The sequence below is a fragment of the Sus scrofa genome, chromosome 8 (genome assembly GCF_054392235.1).
Source record: "Sus scrofa isolate SSC_HxYL_T2T_F1_AM1 chromosome 8, Sscrofa_HxYL_maternal_Yorkshire_Landrace_v2.0, whole genome shotgun sequence".
NCBI lineage: Eukaryota > Metazoa > Chordata > Mammalia > Artiodactyla > Suidae > Sus > Sus scrofa.
This window is the reverse complement of record NC_139390.1, coordinates 9,987,098-10,015,097: the sequence shown is the minus strand read 5'-3', so window position 1 is coordinate 10,015,097 and position 28,000 is coordinate 9,987,098. Positions and strand designations below refer to the sequence as shown.

Genomic DNA, 28,000 nt, shown 5'->3' with positions numbered 1-28,000 from the left:
CTGCAAGGACAGCAGAGGGGAGAGAACTATTGCCTTGCAGAAGCCATAGCAGGTCAGAGGCTTTAAGCAAGTTATGAACCTGGATCTGAACCAATTATTGTGACAAGACTTAGGATGTGCTGACGGGTTCAGGCCAATGGGGCCTCAGTTCTGGAAGAAGATCTAATATACCTTAAAGGTATGGGCTAAAATTGGGTGGACATGAATTCCCAAAAGTAAAAGAATGAAAAGGACAAAAGGGAGGCAGCCAGGAAATACCCACCCTAATTCATCAATCTGAATCTTTCTGAGTTTGCAAGAATGCTACTCATAGGCAGGAGTTACTTTATTTCTTTTTCTCCCCCCTCTAATTGAAGATAGAAGCAATATGTGTAGCTGCAGGAGGAGTCAAGGAAAAATACATCAGTAAAACTCAAAGTTAAGACGCTGGGAAAACAATACACTGACATCTCCTAAGATTGCCAGTGATTTGAAATGCTTCTTATTGGCTACCCAAGCATCTGTGACCACTTCTGGCCTGTATCCAAGGTCATAGTCTCTCATTGCAGATTTATTTTAGCTTCCAGGAAGGAATCATTGGCCTGAATACTTCATTTCCACCCAACCCCAATAGCCATGATGTTTGGTATTATTTTGCATCTTGGCTTTGTTTCAAACCATGATCCCTCCATCAACACATTTTGTCTATGAAGGCAAAATCAGTTTCTGCCTTCTAAATTTTTATGAAGTTTCTCACCTCTGGGGATGATATAGTCAAAGTTACCAGATGTGCAAATGCAGCCTCAGGCTGATTTTGTGGCCCCGTTATAATCGGATTTCCTGTTTTGACAACTCTGCTCATACAGAGAGGAACAGGTAGCATCTTGAAGTGAATTCACTACAGCCATTTGAAATGCAACCTACCAGGTGCAGCTACTGACAACTTTAGCTCAAAAGAGAAAAACGGCAGCATCTGCAGCCTGGAGAGTCATCACATAAAACCACCATCCCACCTTTGTATATAGATTTTAATTGAGGCTCAATTTATTGGAAATTTTCTGAGCTACTGAGAAATTAAGCATGGGCTGAAATTCCTCCCATCAGATAACTGATGTCAGAATCAGTGGTGATATAACACACAGTGAAAAAAAAATCTAGATCTCAATTACATTGAAAAAATACCTTATTCAACATCAAGAGAATTGAATTCTAATGCATGGACTGGACCTGAGCAGCTGTGTGACCTTGGGCAAGGTCCTTGTGGGGCCATGTTTTCATCACTTATAAAACAAAAGACTGAAGTTGGAGAGTCTCCAGTTGTAGTAATCTATTCTGTTTCTGCTTCAGTTACCAACAGGCTAAGGGAAAAAAGAGAGAGAAAAGGATAATACAAATAAATGAGCCCTGAATCAACTCAACACTTACCACTGTGAAAAAATACAAAAACGTTTAAACAAAAAAAGGAGGAAAAAATGTCATTATACTTTATTTTGACTCTGTTGCCTAATTTCACTGTGCAACCTCTAATTACATTTACTTAGACCTAACCGGCTAAATTATGTGGAAGTGTAATTCCATTTCAGAGGCTCTCAAGATTTTTCTTCCGCATCAGTACAGTGGTGGGGTACCATGCACTGACCCCGTTTCACTCTGGCAGCACATCTTCGATGGCCAGACCACCGAGGCTGGTTACATTAGAATCTCACAGAACAGGGAGTTCCCATTGTGGCGCAGCAGAAACAAATCCAACCAGTATCTATGAGGGTGCAGGTTCGATCCCTGGCCTAGCTTAGTGCGTTGGGGATCTGGCGTTGCTGCGAGCTATGGTATAGGTCTCAGATGTGGCTTGGATTCTGCGTTGCTGTGGCTGTGGTGTAGGCTGGCAACTGCTGCTTCTATTCAACCCCTAGCCTGGGAGTTTCCATATGCTGTGGGTGTGGCCCTAAAAAGTTTAAAAAAAGAAAAAAAAAGAAAGAAACTCACAGAATAGGAACTGCAGTGAATAATGGAGATGTTCTACCCAGGACCAGCTCCATAATGTTCAAGGCCTAGTGCAAAATGAAAATGCAGGGACTCATTTTGAAATTATTAAGAATTTCAGGACAGCAAGGTAGAGCTTTGAACCAAACATAGGCTCTTCTGAGGCCAGGGCCTTGAGTGACTGAAGTGATCATATGCCTGTGAAGGAGTTTCTGGTGATACCCAGGTCTCCCTTTAAGGAAGGAGTTGGTACCCCAGCTGTAAGGAAAGCTGACCGTGATTAGCCTTCAGCCATCAGTCCCTACAAAGCTGGCCTCAGCTGCAGAGAGCCACCTCACAAAAGACCACACACTTTCCAGGGGCTGGCCCTATCCAACTGATGGGCAGGCTGCTCATTTTAGCCCCATGTGAGATGACTCTGACGGGCCACATCAGCTCCAGACCTTCTCATGGGTCTGCGAGGCTCTCTGGTCTGCATCACATTGATGTGCTCACTCCACCTGGCTCTCCTTTCCCTGACAGCTCCACAGGGGATGTTCCCAAGCATCTCAAAGTCTACTTCTGGAAGCCCCAGAGTGTTATGTATTTGAAGAATAAAAACTTTGAAAGCAGTACTTTTTTTTTAAATTGAAAATATTCACGCCAAAAGAAAATCGACAAAATGAAAATAAGAATGAAATCACCCAAATGTTCACACCCAGAAAGGATTAATATTTGTGTTGACTAAACCTTATCTTGAGGTTCTGGAGTTCCTTCCATGTGGCTCAGTTGTAATGAACCTGACTAGTCTAGTATCCATGAGGTCTTGGCTTCACTCCCTGGCCTCACTCAGTGGGTTAAGGGTCTGGCATTGCCGCAAGTTGCGACATAGGTCCCAGATGTGGTTCAGATCCTGCGTTGCTGTGACTGTGGTATGGGCTGGCAGCTGAAGCTCTGATTTGACCCCTAGCTTGGCAACTCTCATATGCCACAGGTGCAGCCCTAAAAAGTAAAATAAATAATAAATAAGTAAATAAACCTTATTTCAGGTATCACTCTGTGCCTGTGTATAGATGGGAAGACTTGATGATGTGATAGATTGATAGATACTAATAGAGATAAATAGAAGTGATGTTAATGTGTGGACTAGATTATGTCACATACTGAACCCACACAAGGATACAAAACAGTCCAAAACACACAAATGTAACTTCCCCAAGTCCTTCCTTGTTTGCTTTTTCTCTGTACCTGTATTTCAGCTTCAATTCTATTTTACCCCCTCACCCCATGGCAAATATTGTTGAGTGGTCACATAAAAATAAGGTACCAGGGAGAAGTTTACAACAGCAAAAGAGAGAGAGGAATAAAGATGCTAAGTTTTCAAGTTGGTGATGCTTAATGGCCATTCCTTTACTGTAAGATATTACAGCTCACAAGTATTAATTATAATAACAATTAATCCTTTAAGGTCAAAATTCTCTAGGAGGAAAATCTTTCAAAATGGCAGTAAGTTTAAGTTGAAATGGTCATCAATGCCCTTGGCCATTTTGCAAGCTCAGAAAGTTAATCACCAGCAAAATCATAATAGAAATATAATGCAGAATTTTCTTCAGGGCAATTTTCTTTACTGAGATGAATCATAAGAACAATCTTATCAGGTCAGCTATGCTGTTGCAGAGATTGATGGTACCCCAAAGCTCCGTGTTTCTTTGACAGCCTTAAAACTGTAAAGAAGATCAGAAGGGTGCTCACTTCAGAACCACATACACTACAATTGCAACGATACAGAGAAGATTAGCATGGCTAATGCAAGGATGACACGCAAATTCATGAAGCCTTCAATATTTTTTATGTTCATTGCAGCACTATTCACAGTAGCCAAAACATGGAAACAACCTAAATGTCCATTGACAGATGAATGGATTAAGAAGATGTGGTATATATCACAATGGAATACTACTCAGCCATAAAAATAAACAAAATAATGCATTTGCAGCAACATGGATGGAACTGGAGATTATCATACTAAGTGAAGTATGTCAAAAAGAGAAAGACAAATACTATATGATATCACATATGTAGAATTTAATGTATGGCACAAATAAACCTTTCCACAGGAAAAAAAAAAAAAAAAAAAAAAAAAAACCATGGACTTAGAGAACAGACTTGTGGTTACCAAGGGGGAGTGAGAGGGAAGGAGTGGGATAGACTAGGAATCTGAGGTTAATAGATGAAAACTATTACATTTGGAATGGATAAGCAATGAGATCCTGCTGTTTAGCACTGGGAACTATATCTAGTCACTCGTGATGGAGCCTGGTGGAGGACAATGTGAGAAAAAGAATGTATATATGTATGTGTGACTGGGTCACTTAGCTGTACAGCAGAAAATTGACAGAACACTGTAAACCAACTATAATGGGAAAAAAATCATTTAAAAAAGAGGAAGATCAGGAGGCTTGGTTCCTATTAAAGTGAGTCCCCCTGCAAAATCTGAGGGTTAGGCAGATGAGTCTTGGAGGTCAAGACTCAGAGAAGTTGGTGTCCTAGCTGACAATTTGTGATCATCACAAAAACGCAGTATATAACCAAACACTACCATAAATCAAGTCTGAATTAGAAGACATTAAACTAGCCAAAGGGAATATAGATTTATCTGGGAAAAGGCCATCACTTTGAAACCAAACAAAACCTCTCCTTTTGCTCAGATGATGACCCAGGAGAATGCTTTGCCTAATTTATGTTTAAAAATGGAAGGAGTGTTCTTAGGGCCCCAATCTAAGCATCCTCGGTAAAAGGATGGGTGCATCATGGAATCATCTGTAAACAAACTTGACAGCTCCTAGGCGAGCCCTAGGAAAGCCCCAAATCACCATGATTTCAGATCATAGTGAATCAAAAATGGGAAATATGTTGTGCCAATTGAGGCTGTCCCTATGGAGCCACTTGGAAGTGAGTGTGAATCCTGGCCCCATCACCTTCCAAAATCTGTAAGAAGGACATGTCATTTCACACCTCCACACCCCAAATTCCTTATCTCCTGGTAGTAATGAAGGCAACTATACCAAGTGTTATTAAGAATAACTGAAATAATGCATGGAACGTGCTGTTGCAGGGCCAGCACACATCAAATAGAGGCTATTGTCCTTCATGGTGTCATCTTTCAGAGTTCTGCCACATGTGAGAAGGAAGGAGGGAAATATGGAAATACCAAGCCTAAGAGGAAACATGACAGTTGAAGCTTTATAAGTATTACAAAATGCAAAGTCTGATGTGAAACACAAAGTGACCTGGGGGAAAAGGAGATATATAAACCCAAAGGTGGAAAAGGCAGAAGAAGGCTTTCAATGCAAATAAAAATATGTATAGAGAATTTACTTGTAAAAGGCACAGCACCATACAAATATTACCTAGGATGTTATTTCAGAGTTCAATTATAAAGAGCATGTCTATCACAGAAACAATAGCAACAACAGTTTGGACATAAATAAGAGCTTATTATGCATTAGGTTATGTGCTAAATGCTCACTATGGATACATTATTTCATAATTGTAAGAATACTATAAACACTTTACTGTTGTTATTATTTAATTTTTTGGACTTTCACACTAGGAGCATCCCAAGCTATTGGATTTTTTTTAACAGTGTGATGTTTTGGTATACATTATGAAATGCTTATCACCATCAAGATAATGAACATACAAATCGCCTCACATAGTTACCATGTTTTTGTGTGTGATGAGAACATTTAAGATCTACTCTTTTAGTAACTTTCAACTACAGTTGACCCTTGAGCAACACAGATTTGAACTTCACAGATCCACTTGTGCAGAGATTTTTCAATAAATACTTAGGAGTGCAATACACACTCCATAGTTGAACCCGTGGATGTAGGGTGGCAGATAAGGAGGGATGACCATAAAGTTATGTGTAGATTCTCAGCTGTGGGGGTTTGGCACCTCGAAGCCCTCCCACCACAATTTAAGGGTCAACGGTGAACATACAGTATTATTAACTGTAGCTACCATGCAATCCATTAGATTTCCAGAACTTATCCATCCTGCACAGCTGAAACTTCCTACCCTTTGGCCAACATCTTATTATTGGTCCTATTTTATAGACATAGAAACCACGACATAGAAAGTTCAGCAAAGGGAGTTCCCATCTTGGCTCATCGGTTAATGAACCCAACTAGGATCCATGAGGACCTGGGTTTGATCCCCGTCCTCGCTCAGTGGGTTAAGTATCCGGCGTCTTGTCATGAGCTGTGGTGTAGGTCGCAGTCACAGCTCAGATCCCATATGGAAAGTCCCAGCACAGCTACAGCTCCGATTTGACCCCTAGCCTGGGACTTTCCATATGCCTCGGGTGTGGCCCTAAAAAGCCAAAAAGAAAAGAAAAGAAAAAGAAAGTTCAGCAACATGTTCAAAGTCTCATAACTAGAAAATGGGGCCCCTAGATGCCAATTCAAGCAGTTTAATTCCAGAACCCAACTACCTAAGTTCTACCACAGCCTGAGGAATTCCGTGGACTTCACAGTTGTTAGGAACCTACTATGAATCCTGGCACTGCCGTATGTTAGCTGTGTGTTCTTGGGGAAAAATGCAGTCTCTCGATGTGCTCTTCATTTATTAAATAGGAAAAACAATAGTTCCTTCCGTGCAGTCTTACTATAAACTATAGCGATTATCATGTTTTTATTAATGTAGAAAATACTACTGGTTTTCTTGTTGTTTTTCTTGCCTTTTAAGGAAAAAGATCATAACATTTTTCAGACACTGGACACTCCTGGTTCAGAGTTTTCCATTTCCTTCCTCCACTCTAAGAACTGTATTATTATTGGTTTTTTCCCCTTTAACTTGACTAACTTCAACAACTTAATTACCTACTCTAGTCTCATCCCAAACAATAATATCTGTGGAATCTCAGAGCAGATAAGATGTTTTTCTTTTATTCTAATCCATAGAAAAATAAGCAAATCTAATAAAAATGATAAAAATAACATTTAAAAAAACAGAAACCGGAATTCCTGTTTTGCCACAGCAGAAGCAAATCCGACTGATGTCCATGAGATACGGGTTTGATCCCTGGCCTCTCTCCATGGGTCAGGGATCTGGCATTGCCATGAGCTGTGGTATAGGTGGCAGACGTGGCTTAGATCCTGTGTTGCTATAGCTGTGGTGTAGGCTGGCAAGTGTAGCTCCGATCTGACCCCTAGCCTGGGAACTTCCATATACCATGAGTGCAGCCCTAAAAAGTGAAAACAACAACCACCACAAACCAGAAATAAACTCACAGATTTCAAGGCCAATCTTAAATGCTTACCACAGGTGAAACCATTGAGGGGAAGGAAGAATTGGGGAGATGGGAATAACATATATACACTACTGTATCAAATAGATAATTAAAAAGAACATACTGTATAGCACAGGAAAATCTACTCAATAGTTTATAATAACCTATATAGGAAAAAAGACTGAGTATATTTATATGTATGACTGATTCACTTTGCTGTATACCTGAAATTAATACAGCATTGTAAATCAACTATACTCCAATAAAATTAAATTAAGAAAAAAATAATTATCACAATTTAAAATCTCAACTTTGTGCTATATAGCACTGGGAACTATACCTAGTCACTTATGATGGAGTATGATAATGTGAGAAAAAGAATGTATATATGTATGTGTGACTGGGTCTCCTTATCATACAGTAGAAAATTTATGAAACACTGTAAACCAGCTATAATGGAAAAAATAATTTAAAATAATAAAAAAATAAACATAAATAAAATCTCAACTCTGTCCTAAGACCGGCTTGTGTGGCCCGGGTGATAAGGGCAACATTTTGGAAAATGCCATTTAATCAGCCATCTGATGATATCACTGAGAACCAGTGGTGCAACAGTCTCCTGGTCACACAGATAACTCATGGCCGAGCTTGGAATCTGCACCTCCGAAGGACGTAGCTCTTGTGAACTTCACTTTCTTTTTTTGAAATTCTCATCCAGTGCCAGTCATACAGATGTTATGAGGATGAAAACATATACATAGAAGAAAGCTATTTATCAAAGGCACAGACACAATAGCTACACAAAACGGCAGCCCTCTTCCTCAAAGCCAAAGTTACAGGGCCATGAACTGACCCGGTGTGGAAAGTACAAGTGGGATTGTCACACTGGTCCATTCAAGAGGGGATCTGTGTCCTCCATGTTGTGAAATGTGTCTCTGAAACTCCTCCTCACAGGCTCCACCTTTTCATTCCTATTAACATTCATGTCAGACTTTCCTCAAACCCAGTTTTGAATTGTTGGCAGTTCACGATGTGGTCAAGTTCAAACTGCACACGCTTTGGCACTGTCTAGAAGGTGTCCTGGACAATGTGCCTCTCCTAACTGAGGGAGATTTTCAACACTCTCATTAAAATGTTACTGAACCAGAATCCTTTTCTGTCCATGGCGTACAGCATGCAAGACACTGACATCTTGATGTATAAATAGTAGATAAATACTACTACCAGTACTGCCATTACTATGTAGACATATCAAGACCACATTCATTCCTGTGAAATCCCCAAATGTGATGCTACTCTCAGTGCTCATCTGAGCATTCACAGTACTGCTCCTCTCCCCCACTCTGATTAGGCTATTTTACAGGTTGGATGGACCAGTTCCAAGAGTGATAAAAAAGCCTGGATTTGGAACAGGGAAACCGACTCTAACACTTAGCCACAGGACTATGGTGAGGTATTTAGCTCATGTGACCTTTTCTTTTGAAAATGAAGATAATGCCTGTTCAATAAAAATCACACAGATGTAATGAGGGTGAAAAAATGTGTATGTATCAGAAAGTTATTTATCAAAGTGCAGTGTCCCACAAAATGACCAAGAGTGTTATTTTGAAATTTAGCTATAAAATTGGTCTGAATTTTGACACACCTTTGAAGTGTAAAAAAATGTTTGTTAAGAAAGGATATGCACACATATAATCTCAGTCATTTTCTTTTTAACTATGGTATTGGCTCCTCCAATTTTTAAAATTTTTATTTTGTACTTTTTAGCTTACTGAGTTTATCCTGAGGCAGAGATAGAGGTTCCTGCTGAATTTTTTTGCTGTTAAATTCAGAATCATAACAAATTGCAAAATTCATTCAACTGCATTTTAGACTGCTGAAGTATAATTCTCACTGTACTTGAAAAAGTGGAAGGCAACTACTCTTTTGAAATTAATTTTTATTTTTATCAAGTACTTAGTGTGCACAGGGAAATAATTAAATATAGAAAAGGCTATATGTGAAATATAGCAGATTTGTCTATCTCTCTCCACCTGCAAGAACCCCTAAGTGTATATCAGCAAATCGATGGATAAAGAAGATGTAGTACAGATTTATTATGGGGTACTATTCAGCCATGAGAAAGAAGGAAATCCTGCCATTTGCAGTAACACGGATGAAGCTTGAGAACATTTTGCTAAGTGAGATATGCCAGGAAGGGAAGGAAAAGTACTGTGTGATATCGCTTATATGTAGAATCTAAAAAAAGCCCAACTCAAAATCAGAGAGTATGTGGAATGGTGGTTCCAGGGTTGGGGATGCGGACTGGGGAAAATGAAGGTATGTTGTTTAAGTGTACAAACTTGCGACTCGTAGATCTAATGTACTGCATAGCGATTACAGACAACTATACCATATTATAAACTTTAACATGGGTAAGAGACTAGATCTTAATTGCTCCTGCTTCAAAAATGTAACTATGTGACGTGAATGAAATGTTATCTCTCAAGCTATAACAGTAATCATATTGCAATATATAAATGTATCAAATTAACACTTTTGTACATCTTGAAGTTACACAATATTAGATGTCAATTACATCCCAAGAGAAACTAATTTTAAAAATATTGGCACTTGGGTTTGTCCCATTCTCTATGCAGGCTTCCAGGTAATCCATGTTTTTAGTGTCTAACCCTAAACCTCTACCTCACATGTTGACTCTGCCCTCACAACGTCTCTGGTTTTCATTTCTCCAAAGAATAAATTCTGATCTCTTTCAAGAGCAGGGAGAATTTTTCCATTGTCCATGCTAACACCAATTTTGAACATTTCTGATATTCTTTGGATTTAACTGACTTTTCATAATTATTCAGTTATTATTTATAGTGTTATTTTGAGAAGTAGACCACAAAATGAATGTATGTTGTTTACAAAAAGACTAATGTTAAGAATTCATCCATTGTAACTATGCTTATATTGTTGTCTTCATCGCTATGGTAAAAGGATTAACTTTAATGTAGAGCATAGGTTCTAGAACTATATTTGTCTAGGTTTAAATCCTTGTTCTGCTATTTTATAGTTATGAGACTTCGAGCAAATTACTTCTCTTCTTTGCATCAGTGACCCTGTCTCTAACAATGAGATTAACTATCTCATAGGGTTGTTGTGAGAACTGTATATGATAGTCCATATAAGTTTCCAAGCCCCTAGATAATATTGAGTGAATATTTGCTATACTTATTAATAACATCACTAAGGTCCTCTCCAACTCAATGATTCTCAAATGAACTATCTCTATAATGACACTTATTTGATCAAAACAAAATATTGAATGTGATGGCAGAGTTACTGTTTATTCATCTTCTTGACAGCTCATTCATCATCTCTGGGTTGCCGGGTGGCTAGCTGTTGAGGCTTCAGCTTTGAGAGCTTTCGTTTTATCTCTCTGAGAGGCTCCAATGTGTGGAAGAACCATGGACCAGTTGCATTTCCAATGTCTTTGTTATCAAGCAGGGATACTGAATTTCCTCCCAGAGATATGACAAGGCACATCGTTATGGGTTTTATAAATCACATGCTATTCCTAGGATTGAAACCTGATCACTCCCTCCTTCAGGTAGGGCTTCATTAGCAAAAAGAGCATACCAGGAACAACAGAAAGAATGTCGCCCTTTAAAAGCAGTTGAAACTTGAAACTTGCAAACAGAAAAGGATTCAGTCCTTAACAGAAGCACACAGGTGAGCCTCATTTTATGCAACAGATGTCTTTTTAAAAAATCAGTGTGAATTCTCCTTCTGAAAAGACAGGAAAGAAGTACAATGACTGGGTGATTATTTTGGTAATTTTCAGTGGACAGTGGGTACTCACTGACAATCAAGGAAACAAAAGTACGCTGTCATCTCCGGAGTGAAGTAATTTCCAGCAAAGGAGTGTATGACATGAATAATATGTCATCTGTCTCCCCAAGGAGCCCACAATCTGGTAGTGAAAATGGACACAGAATAAATAGTACTCAATATATTTACAAGGCACAGGAACATCATCAAGCTCACCTTCTCGCTTAATTTCTTTTTCATAGTGACCTTCCTCATTTATGGTACCTTCTAAGTTCTTACTCTGTAATGGTACTGATTTATTCATTAGCAGTGCACCTACATTTACATTGTTGATTATTTCCAGACCCAATGTCAACTGCGAGGGAAAAACATGTGAATAAGTCCATATATTAAGTAAATAATGCCAATAAAATATGTCTGCTAAATATTTAGAGTTACAGGACTAAATAGTTTGACATCTCTATAGCGTCTGGGAATGCCCTGTGGGAAAAGGTAGCAAAACTGAGGTATATTAGACAAATGAAATTTACTCAAAGCAGAAAAGCAAGAATGAGAAATTGGGAAAAAAGGGAAAAGGTGCAAGAACTTTTGGAGTAATGGAAAAATAGAATAAAGTTTATTTTATCTTCAGTAAAAATTCAGGATAGGGAGCTGCAGGAGGTGAGGCCAGAGAGACAAGTAAGGGCCAGGTCATGGAGAATCATGTAAGTCATATTAAATAGAAGTTTTGCAAATCAGTGGGACTCTTGAAGGATGGCATGTTCAAGTCTATGTCCTAAAGAAACCACTTTGGCGACCAAATACAGGATGGATTGGTAGGGGATTAGGTTGGGTACACAGAGACCAGGTAGGGTCCATGACATCCAGGCAGAAAATGGCTTGGATTAGGATTGTGAAGTGATGCTGTTTACTATTGAATACATTTACAACACAAGTGGTAGGTCAGAGAGCTCCTTTCTGTTAGGCAGGTGGCTCTTTTTGTACTCTTAAGGACACATCCATTCTAAGAAATATTAGGGGGAAAAAAGCCATTTTGCTATCAAGCAACTGCTTTTAAATTGCTATTTAACTTTGGGCAATTTCCTTAATTGCTCTGTGCCTTCATCTTGTCATCTGCAAAATAAGCATAATAACAGGACTAGTACCTCCTTTATAGAGTTGTTATAAAGATGAAATTAGGCATAATTAAAAAGCACATACTACACCCTTGGAACATAACAAGGGCTCTATAGGTATCATCTATTCTAATTGTCATTTTCATCTTCCTTTATCATGAAAGATTCTCCTTGGAATCCATGTAAACAAATGGGAAAACACTGAGACCTAAGGACAGAGATTTTCTTTTTTTTTCTTTTTTTTGTGTCTTTTGTCTTTGTTGTTGTTGTTGTTGCTATTTCTTGGGCCGCTCCCGCGGCATATGGAGGTTCCCAGGCTAGGGATTGAATCAGAGCTGTAGCCACAGGCCTACGCCAGAGCCACAGCAACGCGGGATCCGAGCCGTGTCTGCAACCTACACCACAGCTCACGGCAACGCCGGATCCTTAACCCACTGAGCAAGGGCAGGGACCGAACCCGCAACCTCATGGTTCCCAGTCGGATTCGTTAACCACTGCGCCACGACGGGAACTCCCCAGGACAGAGATTTTCTAAAGCATCAGAGTTAGTGGAAGAGTGAGAGTATCCTTGAAGATTTTTTCAGCCAATTGTTACAGAGGTGGAGGATGACAATCTGGAAGAGACTCATCCAATTTCAGGATGAAAAATTAGTGTGGATGAGTGTGATAGCAAAAGAAAGTCAGAAAGAAAGATAGTGCATACATTAAAGTTAGTCTAGGATTAGTAAGTGAATTAGAAGCAACAACAAATAAAATAGAATGGTTGAAAATTGAGGGTCTATCAGAACAAATCTAGGGAGAATCTCAGTAAATACAAAGAGATTAAGTAAATACAAAAGAGATGATTGATGTGAAAGTCAGAAAGCAAAGATGAATGGTGTCCTTATATAGTAAATTCAAAAAAAAAAAGAAAAGATTCTTAAAGACAGATGCAAATGCATTTCTTGAAAGTAATAGAGCAGTGAATCTGTAGCTAGAAAACAAAATTTTGATTGATTAACACTGGGCCACATTCCAATAGAGTTATTGGTTATTCGTCAGAGATAAAAAAAAAGAATGCTTCCAATATCCTGAAAGAAAAGATAATGAACACTTATAAGGGGAATAAGGAGTCTGAACTTCCCTTTTTTTTTTTTTTTTTTCGCTTTTTAGGGCCTCATGGATGTTCCCAGGATAGGGGTTGAATCAGAGCTACAGCTGCTGGCTTATGCTGCAGTCACAGCAACATGAGATCCAAGCTGTCTGAGACCTACACCACAACTCACGGCAACACCCAATCACTGACCCACTGAATGAAGTCAGGGATCAAACCCGTGTCCTAATGTATACTAGTCGGGTTCATTTCCACTGGGCCGTGACGGGAACTCCCTGAGCTTTTAATTCTTGACAGAAATATTCAATGTCAAAAGACAATGGATGAATTCCTACAGTCTGAATGTCGTAAATAGAAATTATAGTAGTGTTAAGTACAAATACTCAAGAAATACAATTATCACAGGTCTTTCTTACAACGAATAAACAAAATAAACAAAGTGGAGCACATAGAATTTCTAAATGAAAAAAGTTGTGTTAAGAGGTTTGTGATGATACTGAATTTACCTAATATATAGTTAAGACCTAGGTAATTATTCATGGAAGATAGAATATGACTATTATAAACCCTGATAATGTAAAGATAATAATATAGCATCCAAAGGTTAGAAAGAGGAGAAGGATAGGAATTGTATTTGGGCTAGGCTCACCATTTGATCTGACATATTTCACAGTATAGAATAAATGGAAACTTTCTGATTTAAGCATTTAGTTAAAAGAACTGGTGACTCCAACTTCATAATACATTTTTTCACAGTCCTTTTTTTTTTTAAGTAAAGAAAGATTTTTAGTAACTATTTTTTTTTGAAAGAATTCTTACCTGACGGCAATATCTTTAATTTCACTTGTTAATGAAAATTAAGTTCAATATTTTTAAAAAGACAAAAATAGCATTTATCAGAATGATTCCTTTTCTTACAAATGTTTTTTTTTTTAATTTATTTATGTCTTTATCCTTTTCACTATATATATAGATATGCATAAATTGATATCTAGGGCTATGCTATCTAATAATAATAATGACAATAATAATAGTAAGAATGGCTAGCCCTTCTCACTAGTGCTTACTCATGCAGGGATTTTCCTGACCATTGTACATGTAATACTCCATTTAATGTCACATTATTAAAGGGTATCATTATTATTGTTCCTATTGCAGAAATGTAGTAACTCTGTCATTGTGGGGTTTGGCAAACTACCCATGCCCTCATAGATATGAAGTGGTAAATCCAGGATTCTGACCCAAATAATTTTTAATCACTTACATTAAAGTCTCTAGTTAGCGAGATTTTAGGATGATCTATTTTTTTTTTTTTTACATTTTTTTAGGTCTTTTCTTTATTTCTTTAATTTTCCGTTAGAAATATATGTCTACACACACACACACACACACACACACACACACACGTGTGTGTGTATAGACACATATGATGCATATATTTGTGAGATGTATGTACATATGTATGTTTTATATATATATATATAATTATTCATATGAGAAAGGGGAAAAGAAAAAAAAATGTATGAGGGAAAAGTTCAGAGGAGAAAGGTGATTGGAGAAAATAAGAGAGACAGAGAAGTGAGAAACACAGTGGGGCCAAACCTGACTTGCTAGAAATAGAAAAAGAGCCTTAAAAATATCAGGGTATTTTAATATTTCAATATGAACATATTTTCTACATGCTATTTCAATGTGAATTCTCTAGGGGAATAACAATCTACTAGAGGAAGCTGAGAAATCAATGAGAAGGACACATGTCCAAATTTGGATTTCCACTAGAGCAGAAATGAACCACAAGACACAGAATGAAGACAGAGAGTAAAGGTTGAGAGTTTAGCTGAAGATAGAAATTAAAGCTGAAGGTGACTGAGAAAGATGCAAAATCTCAGGTATTCTTGGAATACTTGTGAAGGATTTTTCCTAGGTTGTGTGTTCAATTATGATGAGATTCACTTATTGAAAAGGCTTCAGTAGACTTTGGCATCCGAGCCACACACCCATCCTCACACCAAGACTGCCTGGCATTTTATTATCCCCATTCTGACACAGAGGAAAACCAGTGAGTCTTAGAGCTTGCCTACCTGTACCCAGCCAGCTTAGTGGTAGATGATAGTTTATACCCATGTCTTTCCATCTGCAAAGTCTCAAATCTTTCACTGACACTTCCCCTGTTGCGTAGTGGACTGTATTTCATTATCTCAGCTCAAGAGATAATAGGTGACATCAGAAGTGATATAAGCTGTGGTTGCTGCTGTATTAGCAGCCACTTGAACCTCCTCAATTCTGGGAGACTCTCAGATCAATCTAGTTATTCTTCAAGACAGTGTGTGGCTATAATTCAGTCACTTGCTAGTTGAAAACTTAGTTTGAGTCAAATTCCCAGGAGGCATCATACTTGCTTACTATGTGACTAAAGATCATGAATTATAGCAGTAGATGTTTCCTATGAGAAACGTCCATCAAAGAGCACTGTTTTCTTCCTTGACATCATGGTGTTACATAACGTCCCATAATGCCTCCTGGAGAATTTGGCCATTTGCTTTGTTGACTCAGTCTCCACCTCTTATATGTCTAGAGATGCTGCTGCTCTGAGCTTTAACTGCTGCTACCATCTGATGCATGGTTTGGACAATCTCTGCCTTTTGTTCCCTTTCTGTGGTGACTTTCTAGCAAATAAGTGTAATATTATGATGTGTATTACATATAATAGAGTATATAACTTACATTATATGGTAATAATGACTTTATTTTATTATTAAAGGAGGCATACCAGCTCTCAGGCTTAGCCATTGTCAGTGCTGGAACATGGCCCGTGGAAACTCTTCAGATCTCCTCCATGCTTATAGGGAGACCCAGAAAAGGATGGTGGCTTCTGCCTCAAGAAATCCTTTTGCCCAGTAAGGCTATGATCCCATGCCCACCATCTTGTCCTTGATATGTGTGGTGGAACCATCATTGGTGCTGCCACTATCAATGGCTCCAGGAAGAAAAAGGGAGCATCTGTCTTTTTCACTTTCAAAGGGGTTTTCTTCATATCCCTGTGTACTCAACATATTATACTCCCTAGTTCTCTGTCATATGATTAATTGCACAAAAAGGAAGAGCAAGTACTTTTATTTGCAGTGTCAAATGTTACTTGCTGGATGATGTTATTATTTATTGAGCTGGTATAATAAATAAGAGCTATACTACACAAAAGACCTCTAACTCTGCATGATTTCTGAGTTCATGCATTGTAAGAAGTCCAGTGGTCCATACCAAGTATCAAAATGGTAGGAAAGTCCATATAAATGTTAATTTGTGAAGAAATTTAGTGTCTAAGAGACCAAATAAAGAAAAATTAAAACTGTATGAATTTAGTGGCTTAATTGTGCCTGGATTTGTTAATTAGGTAATTAACATAAGAATGTGCTTTTTGTAATAGCTCTCTGTATATTAATAATGGAGTTGCTCATAAGATGAGCAAACCGGACATGGAGAAGTGTTAATTAACTTCAGAAATGGGAACTTTCAATTGCTATAGTACTTTCTCATTGCCTCCTTTAGAGAAATGGCCTAACACACTATTTGCTGAACCATCTTTCACCTTGCAAATTGCATTGTTTTACAAGATTCATTTTTTTAAATTTTCACATTCTTTGAAAAGCAAACACAAATTTTTTTTTTGTCTTTTGTCCTTCGAGGGCTGCTCCTGCAGCATATGGAGGTTCCCAGGCTAGGGGTCAAACTGGAGCTGTTGCTGCTGGCTTATGCCAGAGCCACAGCAATGCCAGACCCGGGCCTCATCTGCAACCTACACCACAGCTCACAGCAATGCCAGATCCTTAACCTACTGAGTGAGACCAGGGACGGAACCTGCAACCTCATGGTTCCTAGTCAGATTCGTTTCTGCTGCGCCATGATGGGAACTCCAAAAAAGCAAATATAAATATCATCAAATACTTTTTCACATACCTATCATGAATTAATGACTCAATTGCTTGTCTTCCTACAAGGAATTATAGTATTTCTTTGCACCTCTGAGTTATAATTCACACTGAAAAAAAATAATACATCAGGGTTATTGTTAGGAACAAGATATTCCTGATGTGTAGCATCCCAAAAGTCTAGTGGCTTAAATAAATAGAAAATGTTTCTTTTTATGTAGCAGTGCATCCAGTTTCACTTCCACATTCATTGTGTGTGATCAGATGCCTGGTGACATGGTCTTCTCAAACTCAACTGGTTGCAGTTGACTCTTTAAAGCAAAATGGCACAGAAAGTTCTTGCTTTACTGCTTTTATAATTAGAGCAGCAGTTGAGGTTTCAAAAAGACTCAATAAACAACATCTATCTCTTCTATTCAAATTCTGATCTTAAAAATAAAATAAAAAAGGAAAAGAGATAGTCAATCAAATTATTACTTTTGTTACTGATAACGGTGATATTGGAGATAGCAGCTTATATCTGTGAGAGAGTGGACTCATTACACCTAAATCAAAAATAATACAGATTTACCTCTTCAATTAGGCAAAAATTAGGACATGTAGGAAGTGGGAAAGATAACCATTTAGTTTGTTTCCATGTCTTGTCTATTGTGAATAGTGCTGCAATGAACATGCAGGTGCATGTGTCTTTTCCAGGGAAAGTTTTGTCTGGATATATGCCCAAACAGTGGGATTGCTGGGTCATATGATAGTTCCATACATACTTTTCTAAGGTACCTCCATACTGTTTTCCATAGCGGTTTTACCAAATTACATTTCCACCAATACATGGAAATAACCTAATTGTCCATCGATAAATGAATGGATTAAGAAGATGTGTTTTATATATATATATAAAACTGTTACCTTTGGAATGGATTAGCAATGAATCCTGATGTGTAGCACCAAGAACTATGTCTAGTTACTTATGATGGAGCATGGTAATGGGAGAAAAAAGAATGTATACATGTATGTGTAACTGGGTCACCATGCTATACAGTAGAAAAAAATTGTATTGGGGAAATATAAACTATTACAGGAAAAAATAAAATAGAAAATAGGACATGCTAATACCATGAGTTGAAATTTACAAAGTCCAAGGGCGAGAGAGAGAGAGAGAGAGAATGTCTGATTAAATAAGAAAAAGAGAAACACCAAATAAAGAATACTGAGAGAATTTTTAACTACTAACTCAAATATTTATAAATACTTCACGCAAACAAGCAAATTTATTATAAAATTGTTTAAATTTTAACATACAAATCTAAAAGATTGTATAGATCACATTTTTCTAACAAACTACAGTGTAAACTTGGTCATATATATATATGTGTATATATATATGTGTATATATATATATCTCCCCACATAGAAAATTTTAAAACATTATTTTAAATACTTACTTAAATTATATGCAACAATATATCAATTAATTCAAATCTAGATGACATGTACAGAGTTCCTAAATATTAGAAATTTCTGAAAATCTTTGGAAGGAACTGAGTTTAGAAATGGCAGACCTATCAGCACCGTCAAATGCTTTACATTTCTTCTTGTCATAGTTCCAAGTTTGCACAATTTGGTATCCTTATGAAATGATAAAAATGAAATTCCTTCGTATGCTTCAAAGTGACTCTCTTAAGGATTTATTTTACAAACCTCTTATCCACTTAAATCTTTCTTGGCTAAGGTTATGAGTCCTTCTTGTCTCCCTGATTTTCCTATGTTAGGGAGAAAACTATTCTTTCCCACTTTTTTTTTTATAGGTGGTTTACAGTGTTCTGTCAATTTTCTACTGCACATCATGGTGACTTAGTTACATATACATGCATACATTCTTTTTTCTCATATTATCATGCTCCATCATAATTGACTAGATATAGTTCCCAGTGCTACACAGCAGGTTCTCATTGCTTATCCATTCCAAAGGTAATAGTTTGCATCTATTAACCCCAAGTTCCCAATCCATCCTGCTCCCTCCCTCTCCCCCTTGGCAACCACAAGACTATTCTCCAAGTCCATGATTTTCTTTTCTGTGGAAAGCTTCATTTGTGCTGTATATTAGATTCCAGATATAAGTGATATCATATGGTATTTGTCCTTCTTTTCTGACTTACTTCACTTAGTATGAGAGTCTCTAATTCCATCCATGTTCCTGCAAGTGGCATTATTTTGTTCTTTTTTATGGCTGAGTAGTATTCCATTGTGTATGTATACCACATCTTCTTAATCCATTCATCTGTCAATGGACATTTGGGTTGTTTCCATGTCTTGGCTATGGTGAATAGTGCTGCAATGAACATGAGGGTGGATGCGTCTTTTTTAAGGAAAGTTTTGTCCGGATATATGCCCAAGAGTGGGGTTGCTGGGTAATATGGTAGTTCTATGTATAGTTTTATGAGGTACCTCCATACTGTTCTGCATAGTGGTTGTACCAGCTTACATTCCCACCAATAGTGCAGGAGGGTTCACTTTTCTCCACAACCCCTCCAGCAATTGTTATTCGTGGACTTATTAATGATGGCCATTCTGACTGATGTGCAGTGGTATCTCATGGTAGTTTTGATTTGCATTTCTCTAATAATCAGGGATGTTGAGCATTGTTTCAAGTGCTTGTTGGCCATCTGCATGTCTTCCTTGGAAAAATGTCTATTCAGGTCTTTTGCCCATTTTTCCATTGGGTTGTTGGTTTTATTGCTGTTGAGTTGTATAAGTTGTTTGTATATTTTAAAGATTAAGCCCTTGTCAGTTGCATCATTTGAAACTATTTTCTCCAATTCTATAAGTTTTCTTTTTGGTTTCCTTTGCTGTGCAAATGCTTCTCAGTTTGATTAGGTCCCATTGGTTTATTTTTGCTTTTATTTCTGTTTCTTTGGGAGACTGACCTGAGAAAACATTTGTAAGGTTGATGTCAGAGAATGTTTTGCCTGTATTCTCTTCCAGGAGTTTGATGTTGTCTTGTCTTATATTTAAGTCTTTCAGCCATTTTGAGTTTATTTAGTGCATGGTGTGAGGGTGTATTCTAGTTTCATTGATTTGCAAGTAGCTGTCCAGGTTTCCCAGCAATTCTTGCAGAAGAGACTGTCTTTTTCCCATTTTATGTTTGTGCCTCCTTTGTCAAAAATTAATTGACCATAGGCGTCTGGTCTAATTTGTGGGTTCTCTACTCTGTGCCATTGGTCTGTCTGTCTGTTTTGGTACCAGTACCACACTGTTTTGATGACTGTGGCTTTGTAATATTGCCTGAGGTCTGAGAGAGTTATGCCTCCTGCTTGTTTTTTGTTCCTCAGAATTGCTTTGGCAATTCTGGGTCTTTTTTGGTTCCATACAAATTTTTTGATTGTTCTAGTTCTGTGAAAAATGTCATGGGTAATTTGATAGGGATTGCATTGGATCTGCAGACTGCTTTGGGTAGTATGGCCATTGTTACAATATTAATTTTTCCAACCCAGAAGCATGGGATATCTTTCCATTTCTTTACATCTTCTTTAATTTCCTTGATTAATGTTTTATAGTTCTCAGAATATAAATCTTTCACATCCTTGGTCAGGTGTATACCCAGGTATTTTATTTTTTTGGGGTGCAATTTTAAAGGGTATTGTATTTTTATATTCCTTTTGTAATATTTCATTGTTAGTATACAGAAATGCTACTGATCTCTGAATGTTAATCTTATATCCTGCTACTTTGCTGAATTTGTTGATCAGTTCAAGTAGGTTTTGGGTTGAGTCCTTAGGGTTTTATATGTATAGTATCATGTCATCATCAGACAGTGACAGTTTTACCTCTTCTCTTCCTATTTTAATGCCTTTTATTTCTTTTGTTTGTCTGATTGCTGTGGCTAGGACTTCCAATACTATGTTAAATAGCAGTGGTGAGAGTGGGCATCCCTGTCTTGTTCCAGATTTTAGTGGGAAGACTTTCAGCTTTACTCCATTGAGTATTATATTTGCTGTGAGTTTGTCATAAATGGCTTTGATTGTGTTAAGGAATATTCCCTCTATACCCACTTCAGTAAGAGTTTTTATCATGAATGGATGTTGGACTTTATCAAATGCTTTTTCTGCATCTTTTGAAATAATCATGTGGTTTTTTACTTTTTATCTTTAGTTTTCTTTTCTAATTTAAAATTTTATTTTTTGTTTTTTTTTTTTAGTATGTAGTTGATTTACAGTGTTGTGTCAACTTCTCCTATACAGCATATTGACCCAGTCCAACCTATATATACATTTTTTTCTCACATTATCTTCCATCATGGTCTATCCCAGGAGACTGAATATAGATCTCTGTACTATATGATAGGACCTCATTGCTTATCCACTTTTGTTATTTACTCTCTTATTCATTTACTACATTGATTTGGTTAATCATTTATTCTATCTTTCCAGGTTTCTGGTAAATATACTTAAGGCCATCACAACAATTTAGTATTTAGCATTGTCTTATTATTCAACTCCAAGTTCTATAGTGTCAGATTGATTAAAATAATCTTAGCTTATTATTCGATACCTTGCTAAACTAACAAATTAGAACAAAATGCACATGAAAGGATTCAGAGAAAAGAAATTATGGATATCTTTTCTTAGAAGTAGCTTGAAAATAAACTCTAGAAAAACACAGAATTAAGCAACAAATAAGATGATGTAGAATCTCAGAGACAGATACCCCAAAATAAAGTGGAGTAACAGAAAATCTCAAATAGCTATTGTACAATCTCTTTAGAGGCCAACGATTTGGGGGAGAACAGGATTATGATGAGAAATTTAATGTTTACGGCTTGTGCATGAGAACCACATTAATCTTGTGTATGCTCTTTCCATGTTCCTTTACCATTACCATCATATGAAAAAATAACTTTATACAATTTAACCCAGTCTTGCATGCTCCATTCCTCTAACGTGCCTAAATCTTCCAAGACTCACTATTTTCCCACTGCCATACCATTACCTCTTCATTATTCTAGGTATAGGGGAGACTGATAAACAAGTCTTACAAGAGCATTTCTCCCAAGGAGAGAGAGACAAGTTATTAAACATAATTGATCAAGATATTTTCAATTGTTTCAGAGAATAATCAAGACATATTTTAAAATCTTTAAAAGGTGATAGGAAGATGGTCAGAACAGGTTCCTCTGAGGAAGTAAAATCAGATCAGAAGGATAAAGAGTCAATTCATGCTACTAGCCGAGGGCAGACTATTCCAAGCAGAGGGGTTAAGTAGAGTAAGAACAAGTACAAGAGGCCCTAAGTCCGGACGTCCCTCTGTCTGAACCAGATCAAAGGAGGCCAGTGTTGCTGAAGTATAATTGTTAGTGGGTTAGAGCAGTAGGGGTGAGACTGAAGAGGCAGGCAGATGTAACCACTAAATATTTGAAACAATTCTCATAATAAGGGCAACACATACATAAACAACAATTAGATACCAATTTTCACCATCAAAGTAGCAAAAGATTTTAAAAGCTTGGTATGTTGAAAAAGAGAATTGCTTATAACTAGTTGTTGTGGTACAAGTTGGTATAACCACTTTGTAGAGTACATTTCAAAATGTTCACCTTATACACTCCAGTGTTTCCCTCCCTGAATATATATCCCAGGTAAATTATCTCAGATGTGCACCAGGTTGTTCATAGCATTGCTGTTGTAAATAACTAAACAATACCAACAGCAAAATAGACTAGTAACAACTTAAGGGCACATCATGGGGAAGATAAATAAAAAGGATGGACAATAATATAGCAGTGGAAATGAATAAATAAGAGCTATAAAACTGGATAAAACACACAAATTATGTTGATAGAAGAGTTAAAATACCTAAAGTGCAATTTTAGTTTTTCATTTTGAAATATAGACTCCTAAAAAAAAAGTTCCCATTGTGGCTCAGCAGAAATGAATCTGACTAGCAATCATGAGGTGGTGGGTTTGATCTCTGGCCTCCCTCAGTGGGTTAAGGATACGGCATTGCACATGAGCTGTGGTGTAGATCACAGACGTGGCTCCGATCCCAAGTTGCTATGTCTGTGATGTAGGCTGGCAGCTATAGCTCTGATTCAACCCCTGGCCTGGGAACCTCCATATGCCATGGGTGTGGCCCTAAGAAGCCAAAAAAAAAAAAAAAAAAAAAAAACCAGAAAAGAAAAGAAAAGAAATATAGTCTCCTAAGATCTTTCCAAAGAGTACAGTGAGATCCAACATACCTATTACTTGGATTTTTTGAATGTTATTAAATCTAGAAAATTAACATTGGCCTAATACAATTAACTAGACTGCAAACTGAACTCAGATTTAACAAGGTCTGTATGCACTCATTTTTTTTTTTTTTAAGTCTGCATCTATGGCATATGGATGTTCCCAGGCTATGGGTCCAATCAAAGCACAGCTGCTCACCTACATCACAGCTGCAGCAAGGCCAGATCCAAGACATGGAAGCAACCTGAATGTCCATCAACAGAGGAATGGGTAAAGAAGATGTGATACATATATTCAATGGAATATGACTCAGCCACAGAAAAGAATGAAGTAATGTCATTTGCAGCAGCATGGATGGACCTAGAGATTATCATACTAAGTGAAGCAAGAGAAAGACAAATATCATATAATATCATTTATGTGAGGGGTCTAATAAAAATGGAACAACTTATTTATAAAACATAAACTCACAGTTTTCAAAATCAAACTTATGGTTTGATAGGGAAAATGTGTGTGGGGGGGAATGAATTCAGAGAATGCGAATAATGAATGCAGACTGTTGTAAAAAGTGGATGATTATCAAGAATCTACTCTGCAGAAGAGAGAAATCTTTTCAATAGTTTATAAACTATTGGGAAAAAAGAATGGCAAGCCTTATGTACACTAGCAGAAGTGAGGGATTAAATGAGCAAAGTCTGACTGTTACTGCCTCTCATTTCTTCATGGTGCATGATCCCACGTGTGATATTCCATTCTTGGACAAACATAGACAAACTGGAGAATTGAGAGATTCCTTTCTTGTTCATTTCCACATTCTGATCTCTTTGATTGAAATTTTTTTTTCCTGGTGCCACCAAGTGAGGTCAACTGGCCCTTCAAGTCTCCCGGTACGTGTGCTCTCCTGTGGCGGTTGTCCTTCCCATCTCCAAGCAGAATGTGCTTTGGAGAGAGACCACAGGCTGAATTTTGGGAGTTAGGTCTCCACACTGGCAGGGAATCATGCCTGATAGATTCCCCAGTCCAAATCTTATGCCACATGGCCCTATCAGGTGCTCCCCAAGCATACTGGTCAGTATCATTATGTAACTTCAGCTCATACACCAAGGAAAATATTTTTTGAGACTTGATTAATACTCAGTCTGTCAATGATCCAGCAATGAAGGTTCAGAATTTTGTTTATACCTTGGGCTTTTAAACTTCTCTTTATCCATTCCTCTTTAATAAAAGGGAATGTTCTCTTGCTGTGCTACAATGCTGTGATTCAGACCAATGCAATCTGAGCTGTGTCAAGTAGTATATTGTGAAATATTGGATTTCACAGAAAGACAGAGGTTCAATTTATTTTTTTGGCTGGAGTGCTCATCTAGTCAGAAGAATAGGCCTACCCCAGATCTTTCTTTAGACATGATACCTAAGGAAGATGAAAGTGCAATTACACTCTGCTGTTGTGTAGCCGTTTGAAAGAAGTTAAAGCAGGTGTTCGAGACAGAGAACTTGGAAACAAGGGATACCTCATGAACAATGGGTTGTGGAACATGGAGCAAGTGAGAGGAAAGAATATTTTTTAAGTGATGACAGGTGACAATAGGCTTGGGAGTCATTTCAAGTGTCTGTCGGGCATCAGTGAAACAATAATTCTCTGTTTGTTTGTTGGGAGCCAGTGAACTTACTGAGAAAACACTTTCAACTCGACTGAACATAATTGCTTCCTGAAAGTAAATTCTGATGAGTGAATTGAGACTACTCCCTTCTAGCTGTAGCCTTTTAGAGGTTTTTTTTTTTGAGTTTATAAAGCATTTTCCCACATTCTGTCTCAAGCACTGTTTTTGAGCACTATGCCAGGTGCTGGCAGTGCCCCATTGAGCAAAAGCAGATGTAACTGACGCCGTGGACAAGGAGATAGTATAGTGGGGCAAAAAGACATTAAGCAAATAATCACACAAACAAGCATAACCTTGAAAATTTTTTGAAATTACACCAGCGTTTTAAAAATTTAAGTCCACCAGAAGTGCTTCTGAGACATCTGTGGGATTAAGGGGGTTCAGAGGAAAGGTTCTCATCCCCGTCTCTGTTTCAGTTAACAGCACTCAGATTTTGTTTGATGTACTGCTGTTTGCAATAAGCTTTTGCTTGAATAAAACATTTTGTTGCACACAAAATGCCATGGATCCCTGAACTCTGCATTTAGGAGGGTGGGTGATATGCTACATGCTAAAATAATTGTATTTTTAATAGGGTGCTGCCATTTCTAATCAGAATGCTTTTGTGTCTGAATGCCACTGGAATGCCACTGTATTGATCTAGGAGATGTTTCTGCATTTCCTCAGGGAGTTCATTCCCAATCCGGCTCTAGCTGAGGGTCAGTGTGGGATGGCCACCTGGCTCACCAGAGCCAAGCAGACAACTTGTCAGGGCCCCTGCAGCCCTCACTTGGCATCAGATGCCCAGCGTGCAAGACAAGTCCTCCTTCCTTACAAATCTTCACACAGCCTGATCATGCTCGCACCTGTCAGCATTGCTACCTTGGTTGGTTGGTTCGACCTTTGGCTTTCCTGGGTTTTTCCTTCAGGGTTGTTGGCAAGGGTTAATTACATAGGAAGGGGGCTGATCACACTTACAAGGCTCTTGACTTCCATGTGCTTTCCAGGATTGGCCTGGCCAGTCTGCAGAGGAGGTGCAAACACCAACCTCCTGTACTTTTACTACTGTCACCCTGACCAGCCTCTGCTATAGGTCTCACACGCTTCCGAAAGATCCCAGGCCAAAAAACTGAAGATTCATTTTTGTAGCAGTCATCTGTGGAGACATTTGTAACACTCAATAGGCATTTGGAAAAACTTGGGCAATGGATGAGATGAGATTTCTCCAGAACTTTTCCCCTCCTCTGTAAATGGGTGGATGAGCCAGGTCGTCCTACTCTAGCTGTACTGGAAATATGATTCAGCGGTTCTTTGGCACAAGTTTTAATAATCATAGTCCTCATATCTTCAGATTAATTCATTGAATATGTCTTGCTTAGGCCCTTTGACTATTCATCTCTTTATCTATAAGATGACTTATAATCCAAGTTTCATATCTATCATTAGTTAAGTTGATAGGTATGGGTTCACCCTACTTCTTATCATCAGCAGCCGTGTCCTTGTTCTTCTCGACCTTGACATCTTCTCATTTCTCCTTGTTACCCTCCTCCTCTTTCATCATTCACTAGATCTCTTCTCTTTGCTTTCAATGGTCCTAAAATCCTTCCATCTTGTTTAAATCTCTAATAAGGTTGCATTTTGAGCCTGCATCAAAAGATTCGATATGTGACTCATGGTTATTCATTCCTATTGCCACTCATTTGTCATTTAGTATTGAACATCTTCTAAATACAAGGCGTGGAGCAAAGACTGGGGATCCAGCAGGAAGTAACAGTGCTTTCAAAGTGTGTGCCATCTTCCAGGAAGAACAGCTTCAAGGATGTAATTTAAGTAATGAAAGAAAAATGTTTACTAGGACATTTAGCCAAGGGAATCTAGAGATGTTTATAGGTTTAGATCTGAAAGATTCATTCTACCTTAGTTCAACATATACAGATTTAGTGTCAACTGTGTACCAGGTCTTATTCTAGGTCCTAGGTAATTCACTAGTTAACAAAACAGAAAAAAATGTCCTGCTCTCTTGAAGGTTATAGTCTACTGCCCACCTGACCCTGGACTTGGTGAATAGGAGTAAGGGTGGAAGGGATGAGTCCAGATTTGGGCTGGAGGTCAGAGTGTGCTGAGTTCAAGTTAGAGTCACTACATGGTTACAGAGTCCTCTGACTTCCTCCCAGGATTTCTTTCAATTAGTTACTCTTTCAATTAGTTAAGACTAGGCATCATTTCAAAGCCATTTTTACATTTGCTCTGAACTTACCATAGAGGATGGTGTTTATTGCGCAAGCAAAAATTGCCGGTAGCATATCCCATGTGGAAGTTCATTTTGAAGTTTGAGCAGAAAGACTTCTGTGTTTCTTTTCAGCAACTGGGACTTCTCTTCTTACACTAATGACTTTAGTAACTTAGCGTGTTTCACTTTTTGCTCTGGCTGCCAGGAAGCTCAGGGACAGATTAGTTATCAATCTTTATGCTTCAGATACTTGCTTCCCATTTATTTGCCTGTTTTACATTTACATTTCATTAGCATCACCACATGAATGCTCTTTTAGTGATGAGTTTATTTAGCCCCCCAATGTAGGCTTTGCTTAGAACATGGTCAAGAACAAGGACTCAGAATTTTCTCAGTAATTTCACTTTGTTTTACTAGATCTCCAATAGCATGTAATATGGCAGTAATGCCAAGGGCCAAGAGGGAACAGATTCCTCTTCTCTCTTGCAGGAAGCCTTGGCATTTTTCTCTATTTATCACTTTTATGTCTCTACCAGCCAAGTTTCTTTGACTGTTCACACCTCCCCCTCTCCCTGCTAACTTTGTCTTCCTTACAGATTTTTTCCCCCAATAGCCTACCATCTCTGATTCTTCCTTCTGATTATTCCAGGTAACTTCTTTTGGCTTCTACTCAGTACTTTGGTCCCTCTGTTTTCCTATTTCAAGTCAGTGAGTGAGGTGTC

General features: G+C 37.9%; 1 long non-coding RNA gene and 1 other non-coding gene across 3 annotated transcripts in view; both read left to right on the top strand.

Moving 5' to 3' along the window:
* LOC102158082 (uncharacterized) overlaps nt 1–28,000 on the top strand; it is a 383,658-nt gene that overhangs the window by 218,188 nt on the left and 137,470 nt on the right. The window lies entirely within an intron of this gene.
* Nucleotides 3,683–3,787, top strand: LOC146400307 (U6 spliceosomal RNA). Its single transcript, XR_014813916.1, has one exon. It is a non-coding gene; the product is annotated as a U6 spliceosomal RNA (small nuclear RNA).